Raw genomic sequence first — 15,205 nt, 5'->3', positions numbered from 1 at the left:
AAGGCTTTTAGCTTTACACTGTTGACTATGATGTCAGCTGTGGACTTGTCAAATATGGCTTTTATTATGTTGAGACACACCCCCTCTATGCCTAATTTGCTAAGAGTTTTTATTATGATAGGATATTGAATATTGTCAAGTGCCTTATCTGCATCTATTGAAATGATCATATGATTTTTATCCTTCATTCCACTTAGGTGGTGTATCATGCCTATTGATTTGTAAATGTGAACTATCCTTGCACCCCAGGAATAAACCTCATTTGATCAGGGTATAATTGTCCCAATGCATCAGTGAGTTGCCACTGCCCTCTCGTGGCTGTAAGAAAGAGTAACCCTTGGACTGATTACCTCCTGTGCTGGGCTGTGCTTAGTCGCTCAGTCGTGTCCGACTCTTTGCAACCACATGGACTGTAGCCCACCAGGCTCCTCTGTCCATGGGGATTCTCCAGACAAGAACATTGGGGCAGGTTGCCATGCCCTCCTCCAGGATCTCCTGCCCTGCAGGCGGATTCTTTACCATCTGAGCCACCAAGGAAGCCCTGATTACTTCCTGGGGACATGGAAATATAGTCTTCAGGTCTCTGGACTATGTAACCAGTAAGCTTTATTGTTACATACTGTTAGGATCTACAAAGAAAGGCATACCAAAAAAATTTTCATAAACTTGGAAAATGTGGAAAAAATATCCAGCTAACTTAAAGCAGAGAATAAATAAATCTCACAATCACCATCAAAACGTGGCAGTACATTAAATATATTAGTGACATAAAATATGCCAATACCCAATTAATGGGTAGACTCTGTGATCTTTGTAAGATTTCAAAAACCTCTTTGGTACATCTTAGCATGAGTCAAGATTTTGAATCAGAGCTAAATTTCCAGCTTATCCTTACTTTACAGTGGCACCTTGTGTCTCGATTTCTGTGATCCTCAACACCTAGTACATGGTCTCACATTTATGAGACACTCTATTAAGTTTTATGAAATGGTTAAATGAACCCACACAATTGCATATGTTAAATGGCTCATTCTTTAGATAGAATATTAACAGCTAATATTTAGTAAGCACTTAGCTATGTGCTGGGCATGGTTACATGCACTTAATATGCAATCACTCATTTGATTCTTATTATAACCTTATGACATAGATACAATCATTATCATTACCCCTTTATAGATAAGGGAACTTTCCTAGGCTACTCTAGAATAGGATTGTACTCACCACCCCCCATGAAATTAGGCATGACTATATTTCTTGTTTGGGCCAATGAAATACGTGTGGGAGTGACATGCCACTTTCAGGAATAAGCTCTAAGAATCTGTACACAATTCCTTACAATTCTTTCCCCTTTCCAAGGTGATCATGGATGCACTTGTCAAAATGAACTTTTGTCAGCCTGATCCCTGAGTGACTGATGAATAAAAACAATCCCTGTTGGACATGTATAAACCTATAGCATGGACAAGCAATAAACCTTCACTTGGTTAAGTCATTGAAATTTTAGGCTTGCTTATTTCTTCACTATAACTTGGCCTATCCTGAATATCATTTATTGAGTATGTAACAAATACAATCAAGGTACTAAGTTCTTTATAGAGTTTATCTCATTTAATTGTCAAAACAGCCTTACAAGGTAGATGTTATTATTCCTCTCTTACCTTGAGGCTTACCTGATATCTCAGTTGGTAAAGAATCTGCCTGCAATGCAGGAGACCTGGGTTCAATTCCTGGGTCAGGGAGATCCACTGGAGAAGGGATAGGCTACCCACTCCAGTATTCTTGGGCTTCCCTTGTGGCTCAACTGGTAGAGAATCCACCTGCAATGTGGAAGACCTGGTTTTGATCCCTGGGTTGGGAAGATCCCCTGGAGAAAGGAAAGGCTACCCATTCAAGTATTCTGGCCTGGAGAATTCCATGGACTATACAGTCCATGGGGTCGCAAAGAGTTAGACATGACTGAGTGACTTTCACTTTCACTACCATTAGGCATGTAGCTTTAGAGATGTTACACAGTATGACCATTTCCCCAGTTGCTGAGTGGTAGAAACAGACAATCATATGCAATCATCATTTATCACTTACCAGTTATTAGTTATTCACTACATGGCCTGCAGAGGAATGCACAAAACTAATATTATATGTTTTTAATCAAGGAGGTTGCCATTTTGCTTGGAGAGGTGAATAAAGATGGCTAGCCATACAAAAAGGAAGATAGTGGTCTGTAATGGTCTGAATGTTCAAAGACTTCATGGTAGGCTGGAGAGTTGATCAGCATTGGAGGGGAAAAAAATGTATGTGCATGAGACAGAAAGGATATCTCAAGCAGGGCTAACATCATAAAAGAAATGGATAATGACAAGAACAAGGAGCATGTTAGTAAGGAACAAGACCAGGTGAGCTAGAGCAGAAGGTTCAAGCTGAAATGGAACAGTCGATAAAATCAGAAAGGCAAAATCAAAAGAATATGGACAGGAGTGTCAGGTGGAGGGGCTTATTCATTTATCCATTCATTCATTTGATTAAAAAAATTCTGACTACCTGCAGTGTACCCTGCACTGCATATGCAGTGAGCATAGTTTATGGTCTAGGGAAAAAGTGATATTAATCACATAATTACAAGGGAAGTAGAAAGTAAAGTAGGAGTAAGGAAAGAGGCCCCCATGAGGAGGGGAATTGGGAAGTAATGAGTCAACGCCCACCTGGATCACAGAGCCAGTCAACCAGTGCTTGTCAACTTGCAAGGGTGAATAGAGAAGAAACTATTAGTATTAGATTAATTATGGTGAATTACCAGGCAAGATTAAGTGACTTATGAAATAGAAATGAGAGGCTGGTCATATGCTACAACAAGAGTATTTTATCTGAAATCACAAGACCTGAGTTCAAGCATCCATGATAACATTTAAGTTCTGTGTGACCTTGGGAATATTACTTGAACGTTCTGTTTCTAGCTGTGTGACTCTGGGCAATTTATTTCATCTCATTTACATTCCTTCATCTGTAAACTGAAGGCAATAAGCACTACCTCACCTAGAGTTGTGCAGATTGAATGAGGTGGTGTGTGTATAACTGGTAAGTGTTTAGGTAATTGATAAATATTAATCATGTCTTTATAAAACTGTCAGAATTTTAAGGAAAGCTGTGCCTTTATATAAAAAATATTTTGAAGATATTTAAGTGCAAAAGAAGGGAATTCTATGGCACGAATACAGAACATGGAAAAGAATAGTGTACTACATATACTTTATTTGAAACAAGTGTTGGCGTACTCTTCCCAACTTGACAGGACTCTTGGTATCTCCTCAGCAGCATTTTTGGAAACCTTGTCGGTGCCAGTTCAGTTGACAGGCCGTTCACTGGACTTTACTAATGCGTTACTCTTCCCAAGGCTGCACCTACTCTAAGCCTAGCACAGATTGCCAACAAGCTTGAGAAAAAATGTGCCCATTCCAAGGGACACTTGTATTGTAACTAGCATGGCTGGTGGAGGATGGTGATGCACTGAGATTCAGGTAGACTCTGAGGAAGGGCATTACATCTGAGGACACACAATAGTTGTCCACACAAATTTGTCAGTCCCACCTTGGATGAAACTGCACTAAGAATACAGGAAGACAAAAACAGCTGAAAGGGAGAGGGAGGCAGTTCTAGCTCCAAGCAGCCTTCCAACTCTATGGCATTCATCAGAACCAAGGACACTACCCCCATCATGAGAGAAAGAAGGAATGTGGTGGTGTGAGTCAACTTTACCTAGCACATCCTGCTTATTTCTGATACTTTGGGGACTTTACTAGGCAGAAGTAGCTCCCACCCCTGCCTGTTACAGCCCAGCCCAGAAGGTGCATGAGTTATGGGGGAGAAAGCTGCTGAATTTTAGCCTCACTTCACCCTGTAAATGATGAACCCATAAGCCCTGAAGAAGAAACTCACTGGCAGAAAGAATAAGGTTAAATTGTTTAAAGCAAGCATGCGTCCTTCTGTTACCCATCAAGGCCCTTGCATGCTGCTAAGCCTCATCTTCAAAGCAGATGATTAGAAATCTCACAGTGGGCAGCACATATGCTCATACCATAAATGAGACCACTTCTGGGAAAGGATATCTGGGTCAACTTCATGTCGTGAAACTAAGATGGCAAAGGCTACCTGCAGACCATGTAAGGAGAAATCCTGACAAGGTGTGTGTCCCCATGGGGAAGATGGGACTGGAGGCTTACTTCTTTGCTCAGCTTAGGGCTTGACTTAGAGTTGACCTTCAAAAAATGTTCCTGGAAATGATACTAATAACCATTATTTTCCACTTAAAATCACTGTGATAAGCACTCCACATTATTTCATTTACTTTCCATTGTAATCAACATCTTCAGATTCCACATGTGAAAACTGAGGTTCTGAAAGATTAAGTAACTTGTCCAAAGTTAAGCAGTTAATGAGTGGTAAAATAATTCTAAACTTATGTTCTTAATCAGGATATCTGACATTGAGCCTGTGCTGAAAATTCCCCATGGTTATGGGTCCAAGAACAAAATTGTCTTCCCCCGACCTGATACCAGGAAACACTGAAAGTCCCTGAAGAACACTTTTACCAAACAGAGATGCCGGTACAACATTTTTCAGTAGAGAAGTTTGGGAAATAAGAAGAAGAAAATGAGAAAGTTATCTCTGGTTTCATGATTAAGGGCTCTGAAATGGAATTCAAGAATAATATGTGTAGTGATAGTAGTAGTAGCAGTAACAGTAGTAGTTGTTTAGTCGCTCAGTTGTGTCCAACTCTTTGCAGCCCATGGACTGCAGCATGCCAGGTTTCCCTGTCCTTCACCATCTTCCAGAGCTTGCTCAAACTCAAGTCCATCGAGTCAGTGATGCCATCCAACCATCTTGTCCTCTGTTGTCCCCTTCTCCTCCTGCCTTCAGTCTTTCCCAGCATCACGGTAGCAGTAACTAATAGTGAGAATCTACTACATGCCAGGCATTCTTCCAAGATAGTGGAATTGACTAAAGTATATTAGTAATCAAAATACATGTAAACAAATTATATTATTACAATTACCAATTAAGTCATAGAGATTATAAGGATTTTTAAAAAGATGAATCTAAAATAAAGCCATAAGAAAGATGGAAAAAACAAAAGAATAAACAAATACATAATGTAGATATTACCAAAAAGAAAACTAAGTAAGCAATATTAATTGCATAAAAATTAGGATTAATAAAAATAAGGAAGGACTACAACATAATGAAAAGAGAAACATTCAAACAGAAAATATGCAATAATAAACGCTGCAAATATGCACCAAACAGCGTAGACTCTGAAGCAGATTATATTTTCCAAAGTTGGCCACAAAAATATTTCCCATCCCACATACTCTTCCGCAGTGTGACCCCACCACTCCCCATGAGGAGAGAATCTTCTTTCCCTGCCCTTGAAACTGAGTTGGCTTTAGTCTCTGGGTGGAAATCAGTAGGATGAAATAGAACTGATGCTATGAGACATCCAAGGGGCTTGGTCAGATGAGGTCTTGTAATTTATTCCTTGTTCTCTCTAAATGTCTGCTCTCCAGACTCTCCTCATCAGGGCACTCCCTCTCAGAACCCAGCTGAATTCCATGCTATGGAAAGGTCAAACTCATGAAGGGCCATGTGTGGGTCTCTTGGACATTAGCCTTGGCCTTTGAGTCACCACTGCTCAGGCTCTAGACTTCATGTGAAGAAGTTTCCAGGTGATTCCAGTGCCTATCCATTCAAGTCATTTGCATCTTCATTACTGAGGTCCCACAGGTTGTTGAGAAGAGACAAGCAATCCCCAATGTTCCCTGCACAGATTCCTGACTCAGAATTCATGAGCATAATAAAAATATTATGTGTTTTACCACAAAGCATGCTCTGTTTTACAGTGATAGATAACCAGAATAAGCTCAAAATATAAATCAGGCAAATAAATTACATGGACTCAATATGTATAAAGTAAAAAGGTTGAAAGTTTCAAAGAAAATTTTAAAATTTACAATCACATTAAGAAATGTTAATACAGCTCTATTAAAAAACAATAGATCACACAAATTTAAAAAGTATAATAATAAAGAGAAATATAATTATCAAGTTGATCTAACAGATATGATAATTCTGAACCCACAAAATAAATAACATATCCTTTACAAATTTAAATGCAACACTTATTTTTTAATTATTTTTAAAATTGATTTTGACATTGCATTAGGTGACAAGAGAAGTCTCAAATTATTTCAAAGAATAAAATCATACAACACAGACAACATTTCCTGATATAACTAAATTTGAAATGAACAATAACAAAGAAAAGCTGGAGGTGTTATGGTCCACAACTTCAGCCTATACTACAAAGTTATAATAATCAAAACTGTATGGTACTCACCCAAAAACAGGCACATAGATCAGCAGAACTGAATAGAGAGCCCCAAAATATATCAATGCATGTATTGCTGGTTAATCTATGACAAATAAGGCAAGATGTACAATGGAGAAAAGACAATCTCTTTAACAAGTGGTGTTGAGGAAACTGCACACCTAAGTGCAAAAGAATGAAACCACAACAATTTATTTAACCATGTACGAAAAGAAACTCAAAATGAGTTACAGACTTAAATGTAAGACCAGAAACCATTCTAGAAGAAAAGATAACCAGTACACTCTTTGACATCAGTCTTAGGTATATTTTTTTGGATCTATCTCCTCAGGTGAGGGCAACAACAGGAAAAAAAAAAAAAATAGGACTAAATCCAACTAAAAAGCTTTTGCCCAGCAAAGGAAACCATCAACAAAGCAAAAGACAAACTACTGTGCGGAAGAAGATATTTTCCAGTAATATATCTGATAAGGGGTTGATATCAAATTATATAAAGAAATTATACAACTCAATATCAAACAAACAATTCAGTGTTGGCCAAAATGGCAGAGCAGGAAGACACTGAGCTGAGCTCACCTCTTCCCAAAGGCTCACCAAATTACAACTATTTATTGATTGGTGTGAATGACCTGAAAACTAGCAGAAAAGGTTTTCCACAACTAAAGATCTAAAGAAAGAACCACAGGAGATGAGTAGGAGGGGTGGAAATGTGGTACAGTCAAGACCAACACTCCCAGGTAGGGGACCCACAAACAGGAGTTTAATCACAACTGGAAAGGTTTTCCCCAGGAGTGAGGAATCCAAGCTCCATTATTGAGGACCCAAACCCTGGGATCCTGCACCAGGAAGACAGCTCCCAGAACATCTTTCCTTTAAGGCCAGTGGGGCTTGAGTACAGAAAAGCTAGAAGAAGGTAAGAAACAAAGACTCTATTCTTACAAGATTCACACAAAATTTCATACATTCCAAGTCCCAGTGAAGAACAAATTAAAAACTTTAGGTACATTCTTTTTAAGTATGGCAAAATTCAAACAAAAGTAGAGAAGAGTATAATAAAACTCTATGTATCCATTATCCAGCTTCAGCCATTATTCAGTTCAGTTCAGTTCAGTAGCTCAGTTGTGTCCGACTCTTTGCGACCCCATGAATCTCAGCACATCAGCCTCCCTGTCCATCACCAACTTCCGGAGTTTACTCAAACTCATGCCCATCGAGTCAGTGATGCCATCCAGCCATCTCATCCTCTGTTGTCTCCTTCTCCTCCTACCCCTAATCCCTCCCAGCATCAGGGTCTTTTCCAATGAGTCAACCCTTCGCATGAGGTGGCCAAAGTACTGGAGTTTCAGCTTCAGCATCAGTCCTTCCAATGAATATTCAGGACTGATCTCCTTTAGAACGGGCTGGTTGGATCTCCTTGCAGACCAAGGGACTCTCAAGAATCTTCTCCAACACCACAGCTCAAAAGCATCAATTTTTTGGCACTCAGCTTTCTTCACAGTCCAACTCTCACATCCATACATGACCACTGGAAAAACCATAGCCTTGACCAGACGGACCTTTGTTGACAAAGTAATGTCTCTGCTTTTTAATATGCTATCTAGGTTGGTCATAACTTTCCTTCCAAGGAGTAAGCGTCTTTTAATTTCATGGCTGCAGTCACCATCTGCAGTGATTTCGGAGTCCAAAAAAATAAAGTCCAACACTGTTTCCACTGTCTCCCCATCTATTTCCCATGAGGTGATGGGACCAGATGCCATGATCTTAGTTTTCTGAATGTTAAGCTTTAAGCCAACTTTTTCACTCTCCTCTTTCACTTTCCTCAAAAGGCTTTTTAGTTCCTCTTCACTTTCTGCCATAAGGGTGGTGTCATCTGCATATCTGAGGTTATTGATATTTCTCCTGGCAATCTTGATTCCAGCTTGTGCTTCCTCCAGCCCAATGTTTCTCATGATGTACTCTACATATAAGTTAAATAAGCAGGGTGACAACATACAGCCTTGACATACTCCTTTTCCTATTTGGAACCAGCATTTAACTATCTTAGGGTGAAATATATTATATCGTTCCATCCATAAATCCTTCAGTGTGTATTTCTAAAAGATAAGCATCTCTCTTTTTTAGGCAAACCACAATTCTATCATAACACCCAAGACAACTAACAATAATTCCTCAATAATTTTTATATAGTTAATTTGAATCAGGATTCTAAACAATGTCCATATATTGCATTGGGTTTATGTGTCTCAGTTATCTTTTAATTTGTAAGTTCAACTCTCTCTCTCCTTCTCTCTTTCTTGCTAATTATTTGTTGAAAAAAAGCCTGGTGTTTTCCTTGTAGAATTTCCTATGGCCTGCATTTTATTGATTCTGTCCCCATGGGGCCATTTAACATGTTCTTTGTTTCCCTGTACTTCCTATAAACTATTAGTTAGATGCTGAGATCTAATTTGGTCAGGGTTTGGATTTGGGGCAAGAATACATCATAGGTGATGCTGTGTACTTCCAGCACATCAACTCAGATTTTAGAAGCCATCAGTGATTATTGCTCACCTTCGTTTGACCATTAGGAGCTGCAAAGTGGTGATCTCCTAGCTTGTCATTTTTTATTAACAAAAATTATTTTAAAGAGAGCTTTCCTTCATCAACTGAGGTATAGTTTGCATTGAAAAAGCAGGATAAACACTGACACTTTCCCTTTACAGGGTTTTCAAAATAGTGATTTGATCTCCTAACATCAAAGATTCTATGAAGGATATTTTTAGTATCATTATGAATTCATGGATTTTAATATGTATGATGTATTTCAATCCTCTGCAGATATTTTTCTTTTTGATGGTCATATTGTGCCATCTTTGGCCAATGACAATGAATCCCTTTAATTAGGCTTCAGGGTCCTATTGTTATGACCTTGGTAGTCTTTGATAGCTTCTTTGTTATCTATTGTGACAGATGTTCCAGGCTCATTTTGTACATTTCCTGTCCCAGATCTGGACTAAGCAATTCTTCAAGAAGCTGTGATTCATTTCAGTGGTAATGATATTTAAAGAAATGCATTTTTAAATGGACAGATTGGAAATAAATTAGTTATGTGGTCATTTCAAGAAGCTAGGAGCAAAAGTTTCTTTGAAATGAAGTGGAAGAAAATAGTAAAGTTAAGGGCAGAAAATAGGAGCTAAAAGATGGCTCATTGTAAAAGTAATAAATTGAATAATAATAAGTTGAATAATAACAAAACAGATTAAACTTTAAACAGAACTTTAACAAGACTGAGTAAGAATGAAAAGGCAGAAATAAACAATATCATGGCGGGGGGAAGACATCTACAGCAGAGACTAAAAATCGTAATTTAACATTATAAATAATTTTCTCTAAACATATTGGTAAGCAAATGTTTTAGAAAAGTTCCTAGGAAAAAAATCTAAAAAGCAAAATGAAGAAGAATAGGAAGGCTGAGTGGGCCAAAAACCATGAAAGTAACTCAGTTGAAGAGGAAAAAAAATCTCTTCTTCACTCCCAAATACCTAGAGCCAGGAAATTTGGTCAAAATATTAAGGAATATGCAAAATATTAAGGAGGCTTCTGCTTATCCCTTACCCTGGGGCTAGTATCTCCTGGAACTAGAAAAGAGCCTGGTTCACAGTAAGTACTCAAAGGTGTGTGCTAAACAAATAATCTTAATCACACATAAACCATTTCAAACAATGGAAAAATATGGAATGATGGAAATTAACTCATGGTGTTACTGAGTCCGTCTTCACACTGCTTGCCACACGAAAGATCAAAACATCGAGAGACAAGTTGTTGAGGCAAGGGATGGCAATTTTATTCCAAAAGCCAGCAGACCTAGATGAAAGACTAGTGTCCCACAGAATCATCTGAGTTGGAATTCAGGTTTCTTTTATACTAAAAGGGATCAGGGTGTGGTTGATTGTTGCAAACTTCTTGGTGTCAGAATCCTTTGGTCCTGCATGTGTCCACAAATGTCTTGTCGCCATGTTCCTATAAACCTCCAATAAGACAATTGTTATTTTCTGCAACCTTCTGTTCTGCAACTTTTTATCTCTATATGAATGGAAAACTGTTATATCATTAAAGGTAAAGCCCGAGAGGCAGAGCCTTGAGAATGTACTATTATGTATATTAATACACAATTATACAACATTCAGAAAACTAAGACCATGGCATCCAGTCCCACCCCTTCATGGCAGGTAGATGGGGAAACAATGGAAACAGTGACAGGCTTTATATTTTTTGGATCCATAACCACTGCAGATGGTGACTGCAGCCATAAAATTAAAAGACGCTTGCTCCTTGGAAGAAAAACTGTGACCAACCTAGACAGCATATTAAAAAGCAGAGATATTACTTTACCAACAAAGGTCTGTCTGGTCAAACCTATGGTTTTTCCAGTAGTCATGTATGGATGTGAGAGTTGGACCATAAAGAAAGCTGAGCACCAAAGAATTGATGCTTTTGAACCGTGGTGTTGGAAAAGACTCTTGAGAGTCCGTTGGACTGCAAGGAAATCAAACCAGTCAAACCTCAAGGAAATCAGTCCTGAATATTCATTGGAAGGACTGATGCTAAAGCTGAAGCTCCAATACTTTGGTCACCTAATGTGAAGAACTGACTCACTGGAAAAGACCCTGATGCTGAGAAGGGTAGAAGGCAAGAGGAGAAGGGGACAACTGAGGATGAGATGGTTGGATGGCATCACCGACTTGATGGACATGAGTTTGAGCAGGCTCTGGGAGTTGGTGGTGGACAGGGAAGCCTGGTGTGCTACAGTCCATGGGGTCTAAAAGAGTCAGACATACGACTGAGCACCTGAACTGAACTGACCTGAAAGGCAACATTCCTTTACAAAGTACAGAGTCAGCCAACTAAGCACAGGAAGCAGAGCACAAAGGTAAGAGCTAAAGGAATAGATCCACTATGGAGTGAGGATTCTTCTTCTCTGTTACAGTGGGGCAACGTATAGATTCAGCACAAAAATGAGAAAAGAAAGGGAGTAAGGGAGGAATTATAGATCAATTCATTTGTAAAACTGTAATGGAAATGGAGATGGAAAAATCATAGGTAAAATATCATTAAATTGAATATTATTGTATCATCTGATAAAATAGGGCATATCCCAGACAGGAAGGAAGGTATACAAGGAAGTCTATTAATACCACAATAGCAGATTAAATGAGAAAAATTACATGATTAGCTTAGTAGATGCAGGAAAAGATTTACTGAAATTTAACAATCAGGATTAAAAGTAAACCTAATAAAAATTATCATTATTTTCAAAAATGATTTCTTTAATATGTGACAGAGTATCAAAACCTAACACAAATAGCGTGTTTAATGGTGAAATGTTAGAAGTCGTCCCTTTAAAATCAAGAACACAGCAAAAATGTCTACATTATTGCTTCTGTCCACCATGGTATTGAATACAAACAATTCAATTCATACAAGCATAGAATTGAAAAGAGGAAATAAAACTATCTATTTGCAATTGAGAGAATTCAACAAGCTTGCTAGAGACAGGATTTATATATAAAAATCAATTGAAATTCTATGCAATAGTAATAATCAAATAGAAAAGATAATAGAAAAGGATCCCATTCACAACACCAAAAGATTAAAATCTGTAAGGAGTCTTGGAATAAATAGATGTGCTTTATGAAAAAATTATAAGATATTATTGAAGTACATGAAAGGAGACCTAACTAAACAGAGAGACACTCCACGTTCATAGATAGGAAGACAATCTCATAAAGATGTCAAGTCTTCTCCAAAGTAACCCAGAAATTTAACATAATTCCAATCAATATCACAATGCATGTTTTATTTATGGAATGTGACACACAAATACTTAAATTCACATGGAAGAGTAAAGGGTCAAGAAAATCAATGATTATTTTGAAGAAGAGGAACAAGGTGGGTGGGTGAGGAGAGGGCGGGACTGAGGGATGGCAGTGGGGCAAGGGAGGAAGGTCCTTGCCTACCAGAGATCAAACTTTCTATAAAGTCATTGTGATTAAAAAATAGTCGTGCTTGTGCCAAGATGGAACACCCAGTTTGGCCACTTAGTAGCTATGTGACCAGAACAAAATTCTTAGCCTCTCTGAATAACTTCTTTAATCCTATCTGTAGATGTATATTTGTACCATCTACATCATAGGTAGGTTATAGAAACTACATAAAATAACTGATGTAAAGTTGTCAGTTCAGGAGAAAATAGGAAAGACATAATAAAAAGTATTTAGATGTACATCTGAAAATTGAAAATAATAAGTCATTTTTAACAAGCTTTATTAAAACATTAATTGGTACAACTAGAGTTTATCACACTAAAGGAAGTAAGTCAGAATGAAAAAGACAAATATATGATATCACATATATGTAGAATCTAAAATAGGACGTAAATGAAAGTGAAAAAAGTGAAAGTGTTAGTCACTCAGTCATGTCCAACTCTTTGTGACCCCGTGGACTGTGTCCCACCAGGCTCCTCTGTCCTTGGAATTTCCCAGGCAAGAAGAAGGAGTGGGTTGCCATTTCCTTCTCCAGGGGATTTTCCCTAGCCAGAGATTGAACCTGGGTCTCCTGCATTGCAGGCAGATTCTCTACCATCTGAGCCACCAGGGAAGCAGATGAACTTATCTACAAAACAAAAACAGATTCAAAAACATAGAGCACAAACTTGTGGCTATCAAGGGGTAGGGAGTTGGAGGAGCAATGGAGTGAGAGATTCAGGTTAGTAGACATAAGCTATTACATATGAAATGCATAAACAAAAGGTACTACTGTATAGCACAGGGAGCTATATTCAGGATGCTATGATAAATCATAATGAAAAAGAATATTTGAAAAGAATGTATGTCTATATATAACTGAACCACTTTATCACTTTGCACAGCAGAAATTAACACAACATTGTAAATCAACTATACTTCAATAAAATATATCTTTTTAATTAATTGGGAAATTAAACTTCCACATGTGCTCAGGGACCCTCTTTACTGCCAGCCCTACATGTCCAGTATTAAAAAATAAAATCCAGAGACTCATGACCTGGCTTCCATTTTGTTTCTGATGCTGGTCTGCACCAAGCATAAGTCCTCATTCTCCTCTGAATCTAGAAGTTCCCATAGGTTTCTTTGCCCTAGGCACAAACACAGAACTCAGAAAATCCTCGATCCTTTCCCCGGGCCCCAGATGCAACCTTACAGGAAGGAGATCACACAGCCCAGCTCTCCTGGCAATGGGCCAATGAGATGTTCAGGGTAAGAGGAACAATGCTATCTAACTTTAATTATAAACAACTTTTTAACACTGTTGTTGTTCAGTCACTAAGTTGTGCCCAGCTCTTTGCCACCCCATGGACTGTAGCATGACAGGCTCCTCTGTCCTCCACTATCTCTCAGAGTTTGCTCAAATTTATGTCCATTAAATTGGAGATGCTATCTAACCATCTCATCCTCTGATACCCCCCTCTCCCGCCCACAATCTTTCCCAGAATCAGGATCTTTTCCAATGAGTCAGATCTTTGTATCAGGTGGCCAAAGTATTGGAGCTTCAGCTTCAGCATTAGTCCTTCCAGTAAGTATTCAGGGTTGATTTCCTTTAGGATTGACTGGTTTGATCTCCTTGCAGTCCAAGGGACTCTCAAGAGTCTTATTCAGCACCACAATTCCTAGGCATCAGTTCTTCAGTGCTCAGCTTTCTTTATGGTCCGACTCTCACATCCATACATGACTACTGGAAAAACCATAGCTTTGACTTTATGGGTATTTGTTGGCAAAGTGATGTCTCTGCTTTTAAATATGCTATCTAGGATTGTCATAGCTTTCCTTCCAAGAAGCAAGCATCTTTAAATTTCATGACTGCAGTCACCATCCACAGTGATTTTGGAACCAGGAAAATTAAAATCTGTCACTGCTTCCACTTTTTCCCCTTCTATTTGTCATGAAGTGATGGGATTGGATGCCATGATCTCAGTTTTTTGAATGTTTATTTTCAAGCCAGATTTTTCAGTCTCCTCTTTCACCCTCATCAAGAAACTCTTTAGTTCCTCTTCACTTTTGCCATTAGAGTGGTATCATCTGCATATCTGAGGTTGTTGATATTTCTTCTGGCAAGCTTGTGATTAATCCAGGCTGGCATTTTGCATGATGTACTCTGTATGTAAGTTAAATAATCAAGATGACAATATATAGCCTTGGCATACTCCTTTCCCAGTTTTCAACCAAACAGTTGTTTCATCGCTGGTTCTAACTATTGCTTCTTGACCCACATGCAGGTTTCTCAGCTGACAGATAAAGTGGTCCAGTACTCCCATCTCTTTAAGAATTTTCCACAGTTTCCTGTGATCCACACAGTCAAATGCTTTAGCATAGGCAATGAAGCATATGTTTTTCTGGAATTCCCTTGCTTTCTCTATGATCCAGTGAATGTTGGCAATTTGATCTCTGGTTCCTCTGCCTCTTCAACACCCAGCTTGTATACCTGGAAATTCTCAGTTCGCGTACTGCTGAAGCCTAGCTTGAAGGATTTTGAGCATAATCTTGCTAGCATGTGAAATGAGTACAATTGTATGGCAGTTTGAACATTCTTTGGCATTTCTCTTCTTTGGGATTGGAATGAAAAACTGACCTGTTCCAGTCCTGTGGCCACTGCTGAGTTTTCCAAATTTGCTGGCATATTGAGTGCAGCATTTTAATAGCACCATCTTTTAGGATTTGAACTAGCTCAGCTGGAATTCCATCATCTCCACTGGCTTTGTTCATAGTAATGCTTCTATGTACCTCCTGCACTCTGTTTACGAGATCTAAT

General features: G+C 38.5%; 1 non-coding gene across 1 annotated transcript; it reads right to left on the bottom strand.

Annotated features, from left to right (window-relative positions):
- Positions 1-12,946: 12,946 nt before the first annotated feature.
- On the bottom strand, positions 12,947-13,018 carry TRNAC-GCA (transfer RNA cysteine (anticodon GCA)). Its single transcript has one exon. It is a non-coding gene; the product is annotated as a tRNA-Cys (tRNA).
- Between the last annotated feature and the right edge of the window lie 2,187 nt (positions 13,019-15,205).

This window comes from Odocoileus virginianus, chromosome 4, assembly GCF_023699985.2.
Source record: "Odocoileus virginianus isolate 20LAN1187 ecotype Illinois chromosome 4, Ovbor_1.2, whole genome shotgun sequence".
Lineage (NCBI taxonomy): Eukaryota > Metazoa > Chordata > Mammalia > Artiodactyla > Cervidae > Odocoileus > Odocoileus virginianus.
This window is presented reverse-complemented; position numbering and strand designations above follow the sequence as displayed.